Source organism: Pelodiscus sinensis, chromosome 29 (genome assembly GCF_049634645.1).
Source record: "Pelodiscus sinensis isolate JC-2024 chromosome 29, ASM4963464v1, whole genome shotgun sequence".
Lineage (NCBI taxonomy): Eukaryota > Metazoa > Chordata > Testudines > Trionychidae > Pelodiscus > Pelodiscus sinensis.
This window is the reverse complement of record NC_134739.1, coordinates 10979276-10986930: the sequence shown is the minus strand read 5'-3', so window position 1 is coordinate 10986930 and position 7655 is coordinate 10979276. Positions and strand designations below refer to the sequence as shown.

At 63.0% G+C, this 7655-nt stretch overlaps 1 long non-coding RNA gene across 1 annotated transcript in view; it reads left to right on the top strand.

Annotated features, from left to right (window-relative positions):
- Window positions 1–4713: 4713 nt before the first annotated feature.
- The window catches only part of LOC142821001 (uncharacterized), a 6633-nt gene continuing 3691 nt past the window's right edge, over window positions 4714–7655 (top strand). Inside the window, exons 1-2 of the long non-coding RNA XR_012898050.1 lie at window positions 4714–5007; window positions 6844–7003. This is a non-coding gene — a long non-coding RNA (uncharacterized LOC142821001). The remainder of the gene's footprint in view (window positions 5008–6843; window positions 7004–7655) is intronic.

Here is a 7655-nt window from a genome sequence, read left to right as displayed (position 1 = left end):
CCAGAAGGGGCTTTGTGACAAACCAGTTCCCCCCCGCCCGGTGAATAACCTGCCGGAACAAACAGGCAGGTTAATGCTTCTCATCAGCAGGTCAGGCGCGACTGTTAGCTCGGAGGAAACTGAGGCACGGCAAAGGGTCGGGCCCGAGACCAGGCTTTGCACATGATTTGCACCCTCTGAGGATCCAGCCCCAGGCTCCTGTTGCTCCGTCATGTGACGGGCCCTTTGGGCTCCCTCCAGGCTGGTGGCTTGTGCCCCGGCGAGGGAAGTGAAGGAGAAAGGAGTGGGCACACGCAGCTCCACCAACAAACATCAGTTCAATTCGACCTTAAACGGGCCCTCGTTTTCCCTTCCTCCTTAAAACCCGCTGCTGGGTGCTTTGGAGAGAGGGCAGGGCTGGAGGCAAAGGCAGCCCATTAGAGCCACAGGGGAGTTTTTCTTTAACAAACTGCCTTTCACTGCAGGCTGGATTCACACCCTTACTCAGCTGTTCTCCACTCTGCGGAAAGGTTGGGAGCTGGGCTCCCAGCAAAGCAAGGCCAGGCAGTCTCCTTTGCTGGGAGTTCCCTGAAAGTTGCTGTTCATGTTGCCCATCTACCAGAGAGAAAAATCAGCAAATGCTCCCAGTTCCTTACATGTGTCTGGCCAATTTCTTTCCCCCCCCATCAGAGAATGGGACCCCCCCCAAGTGGAAATCCAGCCTCCTCTTAGGGCCAATTCCACCTCCTCCAAGGGAATAACTCACCTTAACAAACAGTAGCACTTAGCACTTTTCTGTCACAGTTCAGGCATGACCATTCATTCCGGGGAAACTGAGGCACGGAGCAGGCTGGGGCCCAAGCCCATCCAGAGAGCCAGCTTTGCCTGGCAGCTTTCCAGCCTGCCCTGCAAAGTCATCGGGTGCTGGGACCAGCTCAGTTCCAGAACCAAGCTCTCTCCCTGACCAAGAGGAGTAAACAAAACCAGGCAACCCAGGAGCCAATACCATGTGCAGAAAGGGGGGGGCAGAAATCTGAACCGGGGTGGGAGCCTGGAGCAGGCAGCCGGCTCTCCCCTTGCTCCCCGTCACCCCCGGGCAGCCTCCCGCCATGGCGCGGTTCGGACGTCGGTGAAGCTCGGGGCGTTCAGCCCAGCGCAGACTCCCAGCCCAACCCGGAGACCCCCCCCTTATAACACAGGCCTGGGAAACGCTGGCCATGCAGGGGACCGCCCTGGCCACACGGGCGCTGGTTGCACTGGGGGCTCTGTGGTGGGGCTGCAGGGGCCGGGGGCGTTTCAAGGGGATGCCCTTGTGCATTGCAATGTGCAGCCCCCTCCCCTTGGAGCCCACCTCTCGCTGCAATGAAGAGGGGTCCCCCCCTTCCCCCAGCAGCTGTTTGCACGGGGCCCGACCTAGCTGCAGTGAAGTGCCCGAGCTGGGGCCCTGCCTCGCGCCTGGCGGCAGGGCGAGCGGGGGTTTCCTTGGAGGGGCTGCACAAGGCTTTCCCAAGGACGCGGGGACCCGCCCTGCTTTGGTGCAGTGTAACGCCTGCCTGCGGAGGTGGCTGGCGCGAGTTTTCCAACAGCCTCCCCCTCGCTGCGCATTGCAGGAGCTCCCAGGCGGGCGGGGGGGGGGATGTAGGCTGGGCCGCTAGGAGCAGTCCCCTCCTACCCCACTGCCTGCTTTGGGAGAGAGCCCACATTCCTGCCTGCGGGATGCGGCCCCAGAGGAGCGTCGCCAGGAAGCCTGGCAAACAAGAGCTCCGCGCTTGCAAAGCCGCGATTGCCGGGGCGCCAGGGGAGGGGGTTAGCCCCTGGCTCCGGATCAGGCCCGGGGGGGGGGGATCTTTGGAGAACCAGGGCCAGGCTGGTTCCCCATCCATGCGGCTCCAGGGCATGGCTCAATCGCCCTGTTTCGAAAGCCGATCGTGGAGGAAACAGCTTCTGCCTTTGGCTCTCCGGCTAGATTGCAAAAGGGCCAGGCTGGGGGTGGGGGAAGGAAACCGGGAGTCTGAGCTCACATGTGGCGGCCGAGTGCGGCCCGTTGCTTTGGTTCTGCAGTAGCCCTGCCCCCCCGCCGCTGGACACGGTCTGTCCTGAGGTTGATGACCCAGCGGTCACCGCGCTGTGCAAGCTCCAGTGTCCCAGTGTCGGCAGCTTGCACAAGGGTAAAAACCACTGGCCATTTCCGACACGCAGGCAAAGGGCCGTGACTTAGGCGTGTGCATAAACATGAAACCCCACGCGTGGTGCCCTGGCACCGGGTTTGAAACTGTTCCCTCAGGAAGGAGCTGCCAGCAGGCCTGGCGGGAGAGGGGCTCCTGTCTGCAGGCGGGGGGGAAGGGGGTTAGCCGGAAAGAAAATCTTGCTCTCCAGTTTTTGCTTCTGTTTGGGGCGTTTCTCCATAATGTGGCACCATCCAGGGCCCGGCAGCGGGGGCCGCCCTGGTGCTTTGCTGGTTTCCGGAAAGGCTCCAGCTCCCGGAATCGGGCACACGGTAGAGCTGCTGCGTTCATGCCCCACGAGAGCTCGAAGCCATGTCCCCAGGGGCCCCCGAGCCCAGACGGCGAGTCCGCAGCCCCCCCCTCTGGTTCGATCGCTGGGGAGCCTCTTGGGATTGCTGAACCCCGGGGAGCCGGCAATGCCGCCCCAGGCTTACACTGACCCCTGCTGGAAGGGCCGTTCTCGCCTTCCTGCCAGGCTGCCCCCCCTGGGCATGGCACGCTGTCCCCCTACCCTGCCCTGCCTGGCTGCAGCACATCCACCTGAAGTCAAGTCTCCTGGCCCCGGAAGCCAGTGAGGGCTGGGCGGGGAAGGACTTTGCCTCTTTATCTGACCTGCACCTTCCCTCCCCCGTGGGTTGTCACCTGCCTTGAGTCAAGCGCTCCCGCTCCCTGTCTCCTGCTCCCTGGTCCTGCCAGGGGGCTGGGGGGAGGCAGAAGCAGACCTTGCTGCAAAACTTCGCTTGCCAGCTGCAGCCCCGATGCTAAGGTGATGGCCAGAGCAGGGTGAGGTGGGAGGTGCCCCTTTGGGAAACCTCCCCGCGGCGTCCATGCTGTTACCCCGGGGACGGATGTGGCCCGAACTTTCTCCCCTGCTGACCGACCAAAGCAGGAGGTGTGCTGGGTCGTGCGCTCCAGGATCGGCCCCCGTTGACCCACTAAGCTCCCGGCATGTCCCCATCTGGCCGGGGCTGCTTGTTGTTGTTCCTGCTCCCTCCCAGGGCCGAGGGAGCGGAGCGAACCCGGAGCAGCGGCCGTGCTGGCACGGACACCGGCATGTGCGCCGGCCCAGCCTAGGGCTTGTGTTTGCCTTGCCAGCCCATGTGAGCCCGGGCGCTGCCCTCCCCTTCTCCTCCTGCTGCGCTCAGCCCTCTCCATCTGAGCGAGCTGTTTGTGGCGCCTCCGTCACGTGGCCCAGGCATGTGCGGGCTGCTCCATTTTTAGCCACAGCAACTTCCCAGCTCCACATCCCTGCTGCAGAGACATGTGCAGGGCTGGGAGCGGAGGCCGGCACGTGGGCCTGCAGGAGCTGGGTGCACTGGCTGGCCGCAGGAAACTCCTTTTGCCGAGCAAAACACGCCGGGCTTGTGCACTGCCGAGCGGGCGGGGGAGCCCTTTAAATAAAGCTGGGCTCAGTGCAGCCGGCTGGAGAGAGCCGGTGCGGCTTCCCGCGATGGAGATTTCTGCCACTGGCTGCCAGGGAAGCAGGGGGAGGGGGATTTGGCCGGGGGGTGCCCTGATGCAGAGGGATTGCAGGCCTGCCAGCACAGAGCACCCAGGCTGCGGAGATGCCGCGAGCACGCAGGGCAGGTTGGCTGCCGGGCTGGTCGGTGGCCTGCCTCGGGGGCTGTGCAGGGACCCCCAGATCCACGCGGTTCTGTGAGCCCCCAGCACCCCCTCCAGCCAATAGGAACTCATTGGATCCCTGTGGGCAAATACGCAGACAGAGACCCTTGTGCCTAGCGTGGGCCAGCTCCTTCCCCAGAAAGCGAACAGCCTAGAGGGCCCCCACCAAGCCTGACTCAGGAGCACTTGGCTAACAGCAGGGCACAGGAGTCGTCCATCTGCCTCAGACCCAGCGACCGGCCGATTCAGGGATTCCTGGGCCCCGCTGGGTCTGGCCGCTGGCTGGGGTGGCCCAGGCCAGAGAACTGCCCCCCAAGCGATTCCCAGGGCAGATCTTTCAGCAAAACCTTCTGTCCTGATTGCCAGGGATGGAGACTCTAACTCCAGCTCCTGCCTGCTCTGCCTTTCCAAAGACCCTGCCCCCCGTTTTCCAGATCGCTCAGTTCAGTGGGCGCAAGTTGAAAGCCGAGCAGGCCCCTGGAGGTGCCCATCCCCTTAGCATCCAGGCTCCTGCCTTTGGGGACTTCTCTCTTGTCCAGGGCTCAGTTCTACTGCTCTTGGTTCCTTCCTCCAGGCTTGGGAGAGAAGCAAAAGGTCCGGGGCTCCCCCTGGAGACCCTTCTATAGCCTGCTCCCTGCCATCCCCTTGCGGAACCCCTTCATACCGAGGACAATGGAGTCCGTGTTTGCTGACCGGGGGCCTGGCCTGCATGGAGTCCGTGTTTGCTGACCGGGGGCACTGGGCACTGGGACACAAACACGCCTCCCATGAGCTCTGGAACAGCCGGCTTTGAAACCGTGCCCTAGACGTGGCGTGCAGTTCAGACCCATAGCGGTCCAGCGTGCGTCTGGGTATGAAGCAAAGGGGGGTTGGGACAGGCCTCGCCTCTTAACCACTAGGCCTGACTCCTTGCCAGGGCAGGGAGCAGAACCCAGCATCCCCTCTGCCGCTGGAGCTGAGCAGCCCATGGAGGGATGGGCTGATTTCCCACCCATGCTGCCTGTCTGCCCCATGGCTCCTCCCTGCGCTGCTGGCCCAGCCCGGCTTCCCTGGGCCGCAGGGAGGCTGCGCCGCACACCAGCCTGCAGCAGGCGCCGAGCTCAGCAGAGGGCACAATGAGAGAGGCGGCAGCCCGCTGGCACTGGACAGATCTGGCCTGGGTTACCGCAAGCCGTGCCAGGTGGGTTTGACTGGCAGATCCCTGGGGGCGCCCCGGTGCCTATCGTAACAGGCGTGGCCCATCGGCGCGGCTGGAAATTTACCAGCCCAGACGACTCCTGCAGATCGGAGCTGGATGCTCAGGCAGGGCGGAGGCAGGCAGGGGTTGGCACCAGCCTCGCCCGGGTGCTGCACGGCGGAGACATCCCCAGCCAGGGAGCGTTGGGGCCAGAGGCTGAGGGGGGCATCAATGGGGCCAGCACCTGGGGGCGTTATGGGACAGATCAGGGCCGAGCATCGCGGCAGCAGGACCCTCGCTTTGGGCACCTCCCGCTGGCTGCTTCTCTCCAGTGCAACGCCGGGGGGGGCTGGCTGCAAGGTGCGTGGAGCCCCTGGGTCCGAGGGCGCCTTGGACACATTTAACCTGCTCCCAGCCAGGCAAATGGGATCAATGCAACGTGCTTCTCCAGTGCCCCACCATGGTGGGGCCGGTACCTGCCGCCCTCTGCCCTGTCCCGTCCCTGGGGCCTGGCCTGGGCACTGCAGCGGCGAGAGCGTGGCCAGGCGGCGGAGCCCGGCTGACGCCCGCCATGCCCAGGTGGCAAGTAGCACCCAGGGGAAGATCAGGGCCCCCTGGCGCTCGGTGCAGCCAGCTCTTGGCACGCACACCCTGCCCGCCCCGGGGCCTGCCTGCTCCTGAGCTTTGGAGCCACCCAGCGGCCAAATATTGCAAGTGCTGCTCGAGGAGCCGCCTTTCCCGGCAGCCAGCCCCTGCAGAAAGCAGGCCTGGGAGCCGGGCTGCTGGTGGCTGCAGAAGCCTCTGAGGTGGTTGGCTGAAAATCTCAGGGCCCCTCTCCCTCCATCACCCTGGATCTCCCCAGCCCTGGCGGCTGGAGCCCTGTTCCCCCTCCGCTGCTGACTGCCTCGGCCCTGTCCCCGCAGACACGCCCAACCCATGGGAGGGGACGCCGGGGATGGGGTCAGGTCGCCAGATCTGCAGCATGCAGGGCACAAAAGGTGTCCCAGCCCCGAGTGCTGTACCTGGGTCGATCTCATTTTTCAGTGTGGACCAAGCCTTGCGGGAGTCTCGTGGACTCTCCGTGCCTCAGTTTCCCCCCTGCCGAATGGGTGACCCCGCTGAGAGGTTGGGAACGTTTCCAAAGTGCACGGAGCCCCTCGGGTGGGAGGCGCTGGGGGACAGCTGGGGTGGGGACGTGCGGAGAGCCTGCAGCTCCCAGGGACTGGCCGGCAGGCTCGGGCGGGTCGCTCCGCCCCTCAACCACGGCCTGCAGACTGGCCTGGCAGCCCTTTGCTCTGGGGCAGGGCCCTGCTCTCCCTGCTTGATCACTGGGCAAGTCGCTGACTCTCTCTGGGCTTCTCGAGCCCAGCCCCAAAATGGCAAGACTGCCCCTTTCCCCCACCCTCCTTGGGCGGGGACTTCTCTGGCTGCAGCGCCACGGGGCCTTGCTGGACACTGCGGCGCTTACACGAGCTGCCAGAATCAGGCCCTTTTACCTGCCCCGCTCAGCGCCAGCGCTTGGGCCATTGTTTCCCGGCAGTTTCGGGTCCGCAGGTTTGCCTCCCACATGCTTCCAGGGGCTTATTCTGTGGAAACCCTCCGGCTCTTGGCTGGGCAACACTCACTGACCAGGGGCCTGTGGGAACTGACTAACAGATCGGCCCATTCTGGTCCCCTCGGCCGAGCGCCTAAAGAGCCCAGACCAGCGACTCTCCCCTCTCTGGTTTGGCCCATGACGTTCAGAATAAAATCCAGCCCCAAGGAGTCCCCCGCATATCTCTGGCTGGTTAATTCCCTTCACTGTTAAAAACTGCCACCTTATTTCTGATCTTGCTTTAGCCTCCAGCTGCTGGAAGCCGACCGGCCGGTGTTCCGTGAGAGTCCTTCGCTCCGCCAAGTCTCTTCCCCATGTCCCTTCTAAGAGCACACGATCGGGTCGCTTCTGAACCCTCTCTGGCCTAAGCGTAATAGCCTGAGCAGCATGTGTGTCCTGGATCAGGTGGGTCCCTCTAATGTTCTCCATCGTGCACGGAATAAATGTTGTCCTGTGCACCAAGGCATGTGTAGAAACACAGGCTGCCACCTGCTAGGGTTGCCAGATGGTTTCAATAAAAATTCTGGACACACTTGACATGACATCACAATCGACATTCCATCTGATTTAGAAAATACCGGACATTTCTATTCTCTCATGTATATTTTCTCAATTTGTTTCCCGAAGAGAAAGCTCAAATACTGGACTGTCCGGTTCAAAACCTACCAGCTGTGGACACTGTGATGTTGTGGGGGGTACTTTGCTGGTTGCTATGCTGGGCAGTGGGCTGTGGGTGACCTCCGCTGGCTGCTGTCTGTAGCACGGCCCAGCAGGGCAGGGGATGAGTCATTATGTAAGGGGGCTTTGAACCTGTCTGACCAGTTATCTCCCAGGGAGCGGAACAATGGGAAGAAGGGGAATGGAGCCCTGGCTGGGGGCAGGGCTGGAAGTGAGTGATTTTAGTTTCTGTCTGGTATCATGGAGGAAGCAGCCTAAGCAACGGACTGGGATTTAGGGGCCCAGTCTTCCCCATCTCAAGGGGGGCTGAGGCATCCTAGGTCTGCCCTGTAACCAGATGACATCTATGCTGTGCTGTATCCTTGAGAAGCAATAAACT